Source organism: Mus caroli, chromosome 6 (genome assembly GCF_900094665.2).
Source record: "Mus caroli chromosome 6, CAROLI_EIJ_v1.1, whole genome shotgun sequence".
In the NCBI taxonomy this organism is placed as follows: Eukaryota; Metazoa; Chordata; class Mammalia; order Rodentia; family Muridae; genus Mus; species Mus caroli.
The window spans coordinates 113,338,980-113,351,334 of NC_034575.1; the positions used below are offsets into that span (position 1 = coordinate 113,338,980).

Here is a 12,355-nt window from a genome sequence, read left to right on the forward strand (position 1 = left end):
CACACACACACACACACTCACCCACACACACACTCTCATCCTGCCGCATCACAGCTGGCCTCTAATTCAGAGTATTTCAGCTATTTCTCTAGAGTGCACAGAAATNGTGGATGCTTCCTAAGACCCTGTAGTTTACAAAGCCATGGCTGTGTAGATAACTGCTTGGCGCATCCCAGACTCCTCAGGAGAGATACAAATAGAGCAAGGCAAAGAAGTTAAGGACGGCCATGGTCATGACCAACCCCAGAGCTCTTGAAACGGGAGGGTCGGTTTGCAGTGGCCTGTTAGACGTTCAGGGCAAATGATGGATACTTGAGCCCCTTACACATAAAACATTGTGGATAATTAATTACTTTTCTCAGCACTGTGACCAAACTGCTGATAAGAAGCAACTTAAAGGAGAATGACTTTTTTTAAAAGCAAAGATATTGGGTCTGGAAGTGGGACAGGGCTACAAGGCACCCAGACCTCCAAAACAGTGCCTTCCTTACCTCCTGTAGGTAGGCTTTGCCATTCTGTAGGTTATACAACTGCCCCCAAACAGCCTCAACAAGTGGGACCAAAGTCCAAACACAGAAGCCTGTGAGGACTCTTTGATGCCCAAATAGTGGCCCCCAGCCACTCTCCGGCCCCCATGCTTGTGCCATTTCACAAGGCAAAACACACACAATTCAATTTCAAAGGTCTACTTAGTCTTACAGTTCTAATAGTGACTAAAAGTCCAAAGTTCAAAGTCTCTTCCAAGACTCAGGCCACCACTTAACTTGTGAGAACTCATTATAGTGTGTGTGTGTGTGTGTGTGTGTGTGTGTGTGTGTGTGTGTGTTCGTGTCCATGTACACACACACACACACACACACACACATTCATTCTAGAGTGGCACAGAATACACATTCTCCCATCCCCCAAAGGGAGAATGGTATCATAACAAGAAAAAACTGGATCAAATCAAGACCCAAGACTCAGCAGGGTGAACAGCCCAATTCTACAGTTCCATGTCAGGTGTTTGGGGTTTATTGGTGACACCATCTGGGTTCCAGTGGCCGAGGCTAGTCACAGCCCCTCTGCACTGGAACCTGAAGTATACATGGCTTCTCTCTTGCCCTGTCTCCTCTTGGTGCTTCTCTTCAGTTTTCCTTGACATGTTCCTGCCATCTCCAATATCCCAGAGTCTCCACTGCCAGTTAGCCTTCGTGCCATGGTCTTTCAGAACTTCCCTGAAGGAAACCCAATCCTGTCAAGCCTTACCTGGCTTCAGGGGCTCTTTGGAACCTTGATATGAGCCTGCATTTCCCTGTGACTCATGTATGCAACGTTGGCATCCTGTGAATTATGGTTCCACATCCTGCTGCCAGCTCCAGATGTCCCCTGGATCCCCTGAACCACAGCTGCATCAGCCTCTGTGTACCTTTAAGAATGAACCCCGGAAAAACACCTCCCTAGGTGTCTGTTTTCCAGGAGGGCACCAAGGAAGCTTTATCTTCTCAGGCATTTTCTGACCAATAGATGTTTTCAATGCATCTTCAGTTGTACACCCTGTAGACTTTGNTGGGTGGAGTCTTGTCCTCGGGTCACATTGTTCAGGGTGGTTTCTCATTAACAGCTCTAATCACAGTATCTACAGCTGCTCTGTCCTCAGTCTTTAACCTTTAAGGTGTCCCCTACTGANTTACTTCCTCTCGTTAGGCTTTGCTTCTTCAGGGTTCCACAACTGCCTCAAACTGCCCCACCTATTGAGGACCAAGTATTCAAATGAGGCTGTGGGGGCACTTTACATCCAAGGTCTGATGTAACGATGGGTCAGCACCCAGCGCAAGCAATGCCTGGTGGAAAAGAGGAAGAGAGGAACCTGGATTTTACACAAGACAAGGAGGTTCTGTGAGGACAGAGAACAAGGCCACATCCAATGGACACTTTGTTCAAGTGTTTGGCACTGGCCTTCAATCTATATTTCTGGTTCTCTGGCTCCATGTTCAGGAAGTAAAATTGCTCTCTAAAGAATCTGACCCTAGCAGTCACCAGAATGTCTCCTGGAGTCTTCAGAGGAACAGAGCTGAATACCTGGTCTTTCCCTTGGACATCTTGATAACCAGAGCTTCTGTAAAATGCTACTGTCAATCAAGTTCTCCATGGCTTCAAGAAACAGCTTCAGATGTCTTAATCCAGGGTTACTTGATCTTGTTGCCTTGGGCCTATAGGAGGAAGCCTGTTCACTCCATGACCCAACTTCCTCCCCGTAGGTCCTACTTCTTAAGAGTTCGATCCTTCCCAAAGTGCCACAGGTGCACAACCAAGCCTTCAACACCCAGAGCATCAGTGGAAACCATATTGTTTCTTACCACTTACATTTCTCAAACAAATCCATGCCCTCCTTGCCCATATTCATCCCCATGCCATGGATAAGGGAGACTGAGGTGAAAGAATGATACATACCATGTCTAAGATCCCAGAGCAGTGTAATGGAGTGAACCCGTGGAGGTCTGAATAAAATGGGCCCCATAGATTCATGGATTTGAATGCTTGGTCATTAGGGAGTGGTGTTACTTTATCGGAATTGGGAGGTGTGGCCTTGTTGGAGGAAGGGTATCACTGGGGGTGAGGTTTGGGGTTTAAAATATTCAAGCCAGTCCAAGTGTCTCTCTCTTCCTGCTGCCTGTGAACTCTCAGCTACTTCCCTCCAGCACTATGTCTGCCTATNTGCTGCCGTGATGATAATGGACTAACCTCTGAATGTAAGCAAGTCCCACTAAGTGGTTTCTTTTATAAGAGTTTCTATGACNGTGCCATCTCTTCACAGCAATAGAACACTGAGTAAAATAGCCTTATCCTATATAATAGCCTTAGCTGTTGACCTGACCTTCCCTGGCTGNACACTCTATGAATANGACAGCCCCTTCTTCTTGGTGACACAGGCAGTTATTTGTGTCTTACCTGCAGAATTCTCCCAGCATGCTTTGCTTCTCAGAAGNACATTCCTGCTTCATCAATCTTACTTGCCCGTAGCCTCAGGAGCTGGCAGCTGAATCACGAGCAAAGTGCCTCACCCAGCAGAGCAAGACACCAAGAGAGCTGCATTAACCTTGATCCTTCCCTGTCTGCATTTTTTTATTTTACATTACTTTACCACTGCCACAGTAAGTCACAGGTCCTATCAATTGTCCCTTCATAGGGATGTTGACATGGAGACTGCTGGCAGGTGGCAGGTGGGAAATCCTCATCTCTTCGTTGATGTGGGAACAGAGACCCTGACCACCAAGCCACTGGGAATATCTCATTTGCCCACGTTGTGTCTCTAAAGTGAAAGTTAATCAATATGGTAGACCCCAGCCTCAGCTGCAGCCACACGGGCAGCCTGGTAAAAGCGACCTCGCTATTAACAGGAGGAGCGTGTTTGTGGTCCTGTTGTTTAAGACTGGTAGTCCTTGAAAGCTGTGGGGTGCGGGNCTGCGGGACTGCTGGGCTGCAGGACTGCAGGGTTGCAGGAGCCGTGGGCCTGCGGGGTTCCAGGGCTGTGGGGCTTCGGGGCTGTGGATGGGTATGAAACACTGAGAGCTTCTCCCTCCACTGAGCATTTGTGCACCCCTCAGCTCCCTCTCAGGTGATTTGCCAGCCCTTACTGTCTCAGGATCTCTGCTACACTCATACTGCGCATGGCAGGTGCTACTAGGACCTGTGCATAACCCAGGACTGAGGGGCCATGCGGTACCCTTCCATGTTGCACTATGGGAGCATCCTGACTGCTTCTGCCTGGTTTTGTGGCTGAGCCTGATTCCTGTACCTGGAAAGTGACAAGGAACCCCCTTTGGCCCCAGCACAAGTCTCTCCTGCTCCTGGTTTGCTTGTCTTTGACTTTAGGTTGCAAATGTTGGTCTTTCTAGGGAAGGTTTTGTGTCTGTAGCGCTAGCCTCTGGGGACCCAGAAGAAGCTTGTACCGTGTTCCATAGTGTGGAGAGTTGCCTCCTTCCCATGTCTCCAGCTACACTCCCTGTGCCCCCCCTCCCCAAGCCTCCCTCTGCTCTCCCAGTGTGGTCGGTCCTGAGATGTGAATGTCAGTGGCTTCCAGAGGTGCCTGCCTGAGCCTGGAAATGGTGTGGCATGGCCTGGGCTCCCACGGGCACACATTGCCTGAAGGAGAAAGATGGCAGAGGCAGGGCTCAGGGGCTCTCCTGGCTCTGTGACTGATGGCCTATTTGATTACCCTGGGCTTCACTCTGCTCTCCTCCAGGGCAAATGCTGCCTGGAAATCCCAGGGGCGTTTTATCTTGCTTAGAGTTGACCCAGGGCATTTGGGAGGGAGGGTGGACCCCTGCATGGATGAGTTGGCATCCCCACTCACTAGCCTGTAGACTTAAGCTCACACTGGGTAGGGTCCAGGGGCAATTGGAGGCTGCTCCTGTTGGGGTGCACCAGGCCAAACCCTCAGCCCATGAGAGTGAGGGTTAGGCTTGGGGCTCTCCTGCAGTTCAGCTGGAAGGAACATCTGGAAGGCAGAGACCTAAAAGCATCTGAAGTTTGGGCTTTCCTGAAACATAGGACAAGAAACAATTCCTTAGAAACAATTCTAGTCATCAAGAGCAGGCTTGGGGTCTCTCCCAGGTGATCCTGAAGCCCCAGGAAGCCAGCTCCCTGTGGCAGCCTCTGCTCACCTCAATCCTGTCTAGGTGTAGCAGCAAGAACCTGTTTGGGGGAGCTCACATCTGAACCTGAGAAAAGGATGAAGGCCACCACTGACCTGCATCCTAACCCATGACAGTCAGCCAAACTTTGTTACTGTCACAAAATGGGTGAGAAAAATGACTTAAAGGGAGAAATGTTTCTTTGATTTACAGTTCTGGAGGGCTGTATTGTTTGTAGTTATTTAGCTCTGAGTCAAGGCCCAGAATAACAGGGCTAAATAAACATTTGAAATTATGTGTGATGGAGCAATGAGAGGGAGAGAGAGNGGAGGAGGAGGGTGGAGAGAAGGGGGTAGGGAAAGAAAGTGAGGGGGAAGAGAGGAGAGAGAGAAGGAGGGAAGAAGGGAGAGAGGAAGGGAAGAAAGGAGAGAGGAAGGGAGGGAAAGCAGCTGGCTAGGGACAACAGACATACCACAGGGGCGTGCTCCCAGTGACCTACTTCCTCCAACTTGGCCCCGCCCTCTGTGAGTTCCACCACCTCCCAATAGTTCACTCAATTATGAACCCATCAATAGACAGATGAGATCACAGCCCTTATGGTCTAATCANTTCTGAACACTGCTGCACTGGGAGTCAAGCTTTCAACACGAGTCTTTGGGGGACACTTCATATCCACACCATATCAGGCACCAAAGTGCTTCGGCTGGGCCCGCAGCTACCTAATTCCCTGAATAATTTGCCTGCTGCTGCCTGCAGCCTCTCATCCAGGGACCCCAGGGAGAGCAGCTCCCCTCCCCTGCCCTCAAACTAGTCCTGCCCTTCCCCAGCTAAGATCTTCCTCCGGCCTGAGACAGTGACAAAATCTCTGTGAGCATAGACTATAGTGCATATGGGACATTTGCATGGAGAAGCTTGTGGCGCAATGTGTTACACATGGGGTGTGTACATGCTGGTGGTATGTGTGTGTATGATGTAGCGTGTGTGTATGTGGGCTGTGTGGTATGGTGCATGTGCAGTTTGGAGTAGTACATATGTTCACACATATGCTATGTGTTGTATATGTGTACACATGCGTGTGGTATGTGTTATGAGGCTGTNTATGTTTATGTGTACCTGTATATGTATGTATATTGATATGATGTATGCATATGTGTGTGAAGATTGGCCTACATGTTTATGTGTAGTATGTGTGTTCTGTATACATATAAGTATATAGTGTGGAAAGTGGGTTGTGTATGTATGTGTGTGGTTTGTGTATATAATATCTGTAGTGTCATAGGTTCATGTGATATGTAAAGTATGAATATGTGTGTGGGTATGGTATAGAGTATGATGTGGAAGTGGGTGTGATGTGCATATTTGTGCATATGTGCATGGTACATGTAGGTATTAATGATGTTTATGGTGTGATGTGCATGGTGATATGTATGTTTCCATGTCTAAGAATTTATAGTATATGTGCATTTGAAAAGTGTTGTGTGTGTACACTGGAGAATATGTGTGTGTGTGTGTGTGTGTGTGTATGGCATATGCATGTGTGCAGTGACTGTGGTATCCTGTGGAGTTGGGGGGCATGAGTTGTACATATATGCATAGGTTGGTAATATATGTGTGTGGTGTATGTAAAAGAAGACTATGAACATGTGTGGTATGTACATGTGTGAGGGGGTATGAAGGTATGCTTGGTAGCTTCATGTGGCAGTCTTCTCAGCTGTCCTTTTAGGAAGCCCTTTCCAGAGCTCCTGAGAGGCCAACCCTGTTCTCAGAACACAATGTCATCTGTCACTGGTTCTGCTCACTACAGAGGGCAGAGGCTGTGCCCAGCAGTGACATGGATCAGATATGGAACTGAGGCTTACAGCCAAGCCCTGACTGAGGGAAATGGCTCAGGGCCCAAGGATATCCAGGCTTCACCCACAGGGCCCATGCTTCTTTCTGGAAAGGTGTACTCCTCCTCTGTGGGAGGGCGGGGCACTTGGTGTGGCTAGGAGTGTCAGGAAGCCTCCCTTCCCTTGGTGCACCCTGGAAATGTACAGGACATCACCCACCCTTCCTCACCATCCACCCTGAGGTTANTTAAGGTAAGGGCAGACCCACCCAGCACGTTCACAGAAGAAACCGAAGCTTGGGTCTGCCTGTGAGGCATCATACTGATGTCTGTGTGAGTTTTCTAAGCTCAGTGTTCTCTCTCTCTCTCTCTCTCTCTCTCTCTCTCTCTCTCTCTCTCTCTCTCCTTATGCATAATCTAGAGGGATCTCAAGTCCCTGAGGCCAGTGTGTGTGTGTGCATGCCTTGAGTTATTATATGCAGGTCTTGTGTTACATTTGAACACACAATCTATGTAAATGGTGGTATGCATGTATGTGATTATTTGTCCATGTGTCACATGGTACAGGTATGTGTTACATTTATGATACCCACACACATGGTTTTTATATCTGTGTGTGTACACGTGTAGGGTATGTGATATATATGACATGTGTTGGTACATATGTCATATATGTATGTATGATATAGGTATGTATATGTACACTAGTCACTAGTACACCTGTGACTAGTGAACTATCTCTGTCACACCAATTTCCACATTCTTGCTTGGCCTCACGGCCTTGGAGTCATGTTTACACACCTCTAGGGCCATGTTGTCCAACACAGCAGACGTANGTCCCCTGTAACTGGTGTGTTTGAGATGTNCTGATCCCATAGAAGACAGACCTTAGCATTTGAAGGCTTTGTAAGAAANGAAGTAACTATCTCAATTAGATGTATGGATTTTATGATATCCAAGTGATGTTTTGGCATAGAAGGTAAAAATCAAATGCATCATTAAAGGTGGCAGCACCTGCTCTGGTGCTTCCTTTCTAAGAAGTGGCGTAGAAAGGATGGGATGGCTCCTGTGGCTGTTGTGCTCTTGGTTAATGTGGATTGATCCAGCTGTCTCCTGAGTGGGCTGGACCCTCCCTCCCACACAAGCACAAGCGTCCCTGAGCAGCTGGCACCCTGCAGCCTTACATCCTTACTTTACCCATGTTTTATTATCTCCCACAAGGCCATTTGACCAGTGAGGGCGGCCGCGTGACTACATGCCCCATGTCTGTCCCCTTGGAGACCACCGCATGAGTGGAGGAGACCTGGCTTCCTGTCATCCTGTCTCCCATGGCCTCCCCTAAGCTNAGGTGACGACCCATTTCTCTTGAATCGCTTGGGATTTACCCTCAGAACACCTGCTAAGCTTTGTCAGCCTTCAGAGCCACCAACCGCCATGTTAATACCAGAGGTGTGGGCAATTTCCTGCTGTTGTGATTTACCACAATATATATGACCTAATGACATATGTATACATTATAAAGTATACCATTTATAGAATACTCTCACTGATCAAAATGTTTACTGTGAAACAAAAAGATATCAGGAGCAGATTTATATATGCCATGTTTCCTGCATCTCTTGATGTGATCAAATTGCCACCTTGAATAATTAACCCACCCCATGTGACTGTCTTATATAAATGCACTCTATGGGGGTCACACAATAAGTACACTTAATGGTGAATTTCTGAGAATGTGTCCCCAGTGTTCAGAACACTGTGGGAAGCCGATTAAGAGCCTTTTTAGCCTTCCTGCTCCCATGAGCTCAGGGCCACCAACAGCCTTGTTAATACCCACTACCTCCATGGCAGATACATCCAAGAAAGCCCTTTGTCCAGCCCAAAGTTGCTCCTGGAACTGTGTCCCCAACACTGCACAAGCATGGCTTTAGTCAGATAACAAGAATGGCTTTTTAGAAATATAGAAATGACAACAACTAATTTCTGAAGAATAGAAAACACAGCTTTAATATATTCTGCAAACAACCTGATATAATTCAAGTCTTCAACCTTGATGAGAAGGGGAATGGATGGAGATGTCTGAGAGTGTGTATCGACACAAAGGCAACTGGATCACAGGTCTATGTGAGCACCAAGGCAAAAGACCAAGGGCAGGACTTACACACACTGCAGCCTGATATTGTCTTGGAGGCAACCNGTGAAGATAAGGAATGGGACAGAGAAGGCGGGAAGACAGAGTGCCTCATGCAGATGTGAGATTGGATGACAAGAAAACCCAGCAGAATCCACTAAAAGTATGAGAACTCTGTGACGTTGCCACCAACACACATGACACACAAAGATCAAGGATTTGTTCACGCGCAAACTGGGACTAAATAAAGATATAAATGGAATGACGATTCCCACTTATAAGAGATGTGCAGGACCTATGTGAAGAAGACTCAACCCTGCTGTGGAAGAACAATAGAGGGTTTATACTGCAATGATAACGTGTATTCTGTAACTATACTTCAATAATTTGATACTGCGTAAGAACTGGCAGAGCAGAGTCTAACAGTAGGCTGCGAATGACGCTTCTGGGGGAAATACAGTAACATTGTGGCACTGTGGCCATAATAGGAAATTCAATAAAAAGTGGTATTAACAGATCAGTCACATGAAAAAGCAAGGTTCTTTTTGATAGAATAAAGCTTTTTGCTCTAAATCAATACCAGACATAGAGGCAATATAAGCATAAATATATAACCATAAAATTACTAGAAGTAAGCACAATTTTTAAAAGTGGGGAGGCCTTCCTTATTTGTTTAAACAAACATTTAAAAGCTTCGATAGAGTAGAAGAAACAACCGATTGGGGGAATATTTATAGCACAAATGAAGTGAAGGAGCCTGTCTCCCAAACAGACCGAGAGTTCTCATGCACCAGTGAGGAGAAGACATCACAGAAAAGTGGGTGAATGTGTGTGTGTGTGTGTGTGTGTGTGTGTGTGTGTGTGTGTAGTATGCTTCTGTACTCACAGGTAGTTATAGGAAATGCAAAATAGGATGAGATACTTTTAAATCTGAACTGTTGATAAAAGCAGTAACATTGTGGCAAGAGTGGAAAGTGTTTCCTGAACAATTTGACAAGATCCCTTTCAGAAATTACTCATGTTTCCTTTGGCTCTTTTAGATGTTGTTACTGGAAATGTATTTGAAGGGCATACTTGTAACTTTTTTTTCATGAAAAAATGTCATATAATATTGCCTACAGGGGNCAATGTTTGGTCACAGCCTTCCTGGTCATCGGTGGGAAAATAGGCCATGACCACACAGCACATTGATGNTCAGGACATCCAACAACACAGGCATAAAGGAGGCTTGACTCTGCAGTGTGGCCAAGGGACACAGGCAGGAAAGGACTGTCTGCGTGTATACTGACTCTTCATAGATAGTTTTCTGGAAGTATCTCTGAGAAATGTTCACAGAAGTTACCCAGGCACAAAGACACTGTTGGCAATAGCTGTTTGGTGGTTTTTTTTTCCCCTTAAATTGCACATATTTCAGTACTGTTTGAAATCGATCATGTATATGGCTTGGAATAAAAATCAAAGCAGACAAAACAAAAAACAGTTCACCCTCATTTTAAATGTTAAGGATTAAGACCTGACCATGATAGACAACTGTTCTTNCCCTGAGCTCACTTTAAAATAGAGGGCACCCAAAGACCTATTTCCCCTAAAAACNTTGTAAATATTAAACTATTAAGATGGNATGAGCAAGGTTGCAGCATTTTGAGGGGTGTGTGCACTGCTGGACTCTGGGGCCCTTGCCTGTGGCCTTGCTGTGTGAGGGGAAGACCTGGCTGCCCCTAAGGTTGAGCCATGCCTTCTTTCTGGGGAGTACCTCTGACAGCAGCAGGACATGGAAAGTTCCTGGGCAAACACTGATTCAAATGATCTGTCCAACTCCTATCAGTCTGTTTAGAAGTGTTGCTGTGTCCTATCCATACTAACTCGTAATGGCTCCCATCTTGACCATACTGGTCTTGCAGACTTGAGCTCCTACTCAGGACTTGTTCTTAAAGCTATCACAGCCTTGAGTAGGGAAAGGTTTGGCTCAGTCATGTTCTCTCTCAAATGCAGAGTCTGGATNTTTAAGACATGGAAGTAGAAGGAGACTGTTTGTGAAGAGGAGGGGGACTACCTGACAGGAGGGAAGAAGAGAGGGTAAGGGGGCTGGGGTGTGAACATAAGCACAATGCATTATATGCATGGGTGAAAACGTCACAAGGAGACAGATCACTCTGTATGACAGTAGGACAAGATATAGCTCAGTGCTCTTCCAAGAACAGAGTTCAAGTTCGATTCCCATCCTTCACACGGGAGCAGCTCACAACCAACTGAAACTCTATCTCCAGGGGATCTGATGTAGGTGGCTTCCAGAGCCACCTATACACACACACACACACACACACACACACACACACACACACGAACATAGCACATGAACATACACATTTTAAAAAAATAAACAAACAGCAATTAAAAAGCAACGTTCCAGGCTGGTTATTGAAGGACACATTGAGTATGTTTGGAGCACAGCCTCCCAGGAGATGGAGCACAGAGCCTCCCTTCGTCCACCCCTATGCACTTGGTGGATATGCCCAGAGCCCCTCCCCTCGGGTATGCCTACCCAGAAAAGCCCACTTTGCTGAGTTCTGCCTGCCTCTTCCACTGCCCAACAATGTTGTTCACTCAGCAAGGGCACTCATGTGAGGAGTGGGCAGCTCTAAGACAGGAGACTCCGCTGTGGGTGGTCTTGTATTAAGGAAGGCCTGGATGGAGACGAGGGATCTCTCTGTGTCCTGTCAATTCCATTTTCTCCATCCACCCGGAGAAAGCATCCCTGAAGTCGGACAGGCTTTGTAAAGAGGCAGCAGGGATGGGAGGGAGCTCTCTAGGCATGACTCTGGTCACTCTTTAGCGGGTGGATGATTGAGAACTGGATGGCAGAGGCCAGAGAATGGGGGCAGGGAGTGGCCCTAACTTGACTTCCGAGTCTGAGGCTGAGCGGAAACCAGCATGTTAATGCCGGCGTGCAGACTTCAGAAGCGGGCCTTCATTTGATTTGAAAGTGCCTCACCCTGCCCAGGCCTCTGCTTCGGCTCCTATTGAATTAGTCAGCTAAACAGAACAGGAAGAAGCTGTTCACCTAATTGTACTTGATGGATCTCTCCATCTTGCTCAGATGCCAGACACAAGATAGCTGCCTCTTATTTGCTGGTGCTTTGGGGGCGCATCCCCCCCACCCCTCCTGAAAGAGGCCTCTTGCTGAGGGGCTGGGACCACAGCAGGAATGCTCTGGGCAGGAGCTGCCAACAGGAGAAGCTCTGTCACAGCAGTGATTGGGGGAGGTAACTTTNGCTTGAAGTGAGTGTCATTGGCTAACTCTACAGGGTTAAGGGCCCCTTGTCTGACTAATTGTGTGCCCCTTAATTAAGANGGAGAGTTCTTCCTAATTTACTTTAGGAGCTTGAGATGACAACTTAAGAAGGATCACATCCGTTCCCCAGCACCTTGGCCTCCGGGGACATTCCCTGTCTGTTCCACCACCCCCTTGCCATCCCACAATCTAGCCCTATTTTGCTGAAAGTCCCAAGGAGGAACAGAGGCCAGATTCCTGTCTGGGATCCTAGCACCTGACATACAGAAGCTGGAGGCCCATGATCCAGCTCTGGCTGCTACAGAACCAGCAAAGTTTCTTTTTGGTAAAAGTTCTCAATGCCGCCAGGCTCAGGAGAAAGTAGATCACTCCCAGGGCCGTACCTCGCCTGCCTGCAGAGGGAAGGGTCCCTGTTTGGTCCTTAACATCACCAGGAAGGCTGATTCTACCCTGGGTGCCATGTAGAGGCACTTGGTGCCTTTTAGCTT

At 47.3% G+C, this 12,355-nt stretch overlaps 1 long non-coding RNA gene across 1 annotated transcript in view; it reads right to left on the reverse strand.

Moving 5' to 3' along the window:
* The window catches only part of LOC110295843, a 9,827-nt gene extending 4,723 nt beyond the window's left edge, over positions 1-5,104 (reverse strand). Inside the window, exons 1-4 of the long non-coding RNA XR_002378112.1 lie at positions 5,089-5,104; positions 4,733-4,770; positions 2,932-3,019; positions 2,062-2,192 (exon numbers count right to left, since the gene is read on the reverse strand). This is a non-coding gene — a long non-coding RNA (uncharacterized LOC110295843). The remainder of the gene's footprint in view (positions 1-2,061; positions 2,193-2,931; positions 3,020-4,732; positions 4,771-5,088) is intronic.
* Positions 5,105-12,355: the final 7,251 nt, after the last annotated feature.